At 43.2% G+C, this 2,500-nt stretch overlaps 1 pseudogene; it reads left to right on the top strand.

Moving 5' to 3' along the window:
- LOC127655731 (nucleotide-binding oligomerization domain-containing protein 1-like) overlaps nucleotides 1-2,500 on the top strand; it is a 22,425-nt pseudogene that overhangs the window by 9,080 nt on the left and 10,845 nt on the right.

The following is a 2,500-nucleotide window of genomic DNA, read 5'->3' as shown; positions in this document are numbered from 1 at the left end:
TTTGACAGGCAGAGAGCAATTGTCCACATAGACACACAATACACACATTACCGGACTTAGAGATAGGAGTAGTAGTAAATTGAGATATGTACTGCAAACCTTTTGTACCTCACCACATTCCCATACACAATGAAAAAATGTGCCTTGGAAATTATTGCATTTAAAAAATAAATCAGGAATACTAGGGTTAAATGTATTTAATCTCACAGGTGTGATATAAGTTCTCATTATCCAATTATATTGTTCACAAATGGATTGTCTGTTTTTCTTTTTAGTTCTTTAAGGGTGCTGAATGTAAGAAGTTGTCAAGTGTCAAGCCTCTTGCAGCCAACATTTCAATCAGTAACCAAGGCATATTTGTATCCCTAGAGAACCAGAACATTGCAGCCCTCAATTGAGCAGCCCAATAAAACCACAATAAATTTGGTAATTGTAGCCCCCGTCATAGGGCAAATATAGAAGGGACAATTGAAGTCTAGGCTTCCTGTTACTCCAGACAAAATTAGAAAGAAGCTTACTCACTTTTTGGAAAAAAGTAAGAGGAGGGGCAAGTGGTAAGGATTGAAAGATATAGAAAAATCTCTGTAATACGTTCATCTTAATCACATTTATTCCAAGAGACTTTTTTGTAGGTATTGGCATGTTACACATGTGTACTGATTTTTGTACTTGTAGGTGAAACGTTGCATGAAGCGTACATCGTTGAAAGTTTGTAGGTGGCGCTATCGAGCCATTTTGCCACACCTAATTCTGAAACCCAAATCAGATGAACATTTTCACCACTTCTGATGCATGTGCAAAGTTTGATGAGATTCTGAGTATGTTTAGGCCCTCAAAAATGCTATTATATAATAATAATAAATGCCTAGAAGAACAATAGGGTCCTCGCCCTATTCAGCAGATGTCTTTGAGACATTTATGATTTAAAATCTTGGTAAATCTGATCTTTTTAAGAGGTTCATTAGATTGTGATGCTTTCCAGATGAAAAGCATCATCTCCGAGAGTACGTGTGCTATCTGAGATCTAATAAACTCACCTGTACCTGCAGGTACGCAAGATCTTGGAGCTGGTGCAGAGTAAAGGAGAGGAGTGCTGTGCATACTTCATACACATACTTCATGAAGCATACGACGCTTACGTTGACCTGCGGCCTTGGTTCGGTGATATTCAGTACACAGCATTAGACAATATAAGCGTTATACCAGTGATTAACACTGACCCAAGTAAGTGTGTTTTCATTTAAAATGATATATAAAACTATTTCAGAGATACACAATTCATCAAGGTCCATAGTTTTTCCAGCTAATTTGGTGCACTAACTGGCTTGCATCTTCACAGTTAGCAATTACTGTGAGAAGCTCCGAGATGAGCTGGGAAGGGACACTCAGTTCATCATGTCCTACTCGAAGAGCGACGAAACGCCACTGGAAGATCTTTACACGGACACGCAGATGGAACTCTTGAACGACAGGGGTGAGAGTCTGGGATACTTACAGAGTCTGGATGAACTTCTAGAAGACCAGGGGGTCTTCAACCAGCAGGCCGAGACCATCTTCATCATTGGTGATGCTGGTGTGGGCAAATCAATTGTTCTTCAGAAACTGCAGAACTTGTGGTCCAGACGGGAGCTGAGCACTCGTGCCAAGTTCTTCTTCAAATTCAGGTGCAGGATGTTCAGTGCCTTCAAGGAGTCGTATGAGATCTCGTTGAAGGACTTGATCTTCAAGCACAATTGCTATCCCGATGCAGACCCCGATAATGAGGTCTTTAACTACATCTTACGGTTCCCCGAGACGGTACTTTTCACGTTTGATGGATATGATGAAATCCAAATGGATTTTGACCTGGACAGTGCTCCCGAAGTGGTTTGCCCCGAAGAGAAGACGAGCCCTCTTCTGCTTCTGATGAATTTGCTGTGTGGAAAATTGCTCAAGGGTTCTCGGAAGATCCTAACCGCACGAACTGGCACGGAGGTCCCAAGCAGGGTGTTGAGGAAGAAAGTGTGTTTGAGGGGATTCTCACCTGAACACCTGAAGAGATACACAGCTCTACTCTTTCCCGAGCAGGAATACAGGACGCTGGTGAACGAGCAGCTTGACGCCAACCCTCACCTGTCGAGTCTCTGCTCCATCCCGTTGTTCAGTTGGATCATCCTCAAGAGCTTCAAACACCTCCGCTCTGTGTACGATGACTTCGAGTTACCAGACTCTTGCATCACCCTCACAAATGTCTTCTTGCTTCTTTCAGAAGTATTCTTGGGCCACTCAACGGCCCGTCCTGGACTTCTGAAATGGACCATGAGGTGTCCTGCGGAGACCTTCAAAAGTGGCAAGCAGAAGCTTCTGGCCTTCGCTAAACTCGCTCTACAATGTCTTGAAAGGGGCGGATTTGTGTTCAGCATGGAGGAGGTGTTGTCATGTGGATTAGATGAAAAGGACCTTCAGTTTGGCTTCCTGAGACCCATTTGCCATTACGATGGATGCGGAGGCTCGGCTACCT

This window comes from Xyrauchen texanus, chromosome 15 (genome assembly GCF_025860055.1).
Source record: "Xyrauchen texanus isolate HMW12.3.18 chromosome 15, RBS_HiC_50CHRs, whole genome shotgun sequence".
Lineage (NCBI taxonomy): Eukaryota > Metazoa > Chordata > Actinopteri > Cypriniformes > Catostomidae > Xyrauchen > Xyrauchen texanus.
Note: the sequence above shows the minus strand (reverse complement) of the source record. Positions and strands in the feature narration are given on the sequence as shown.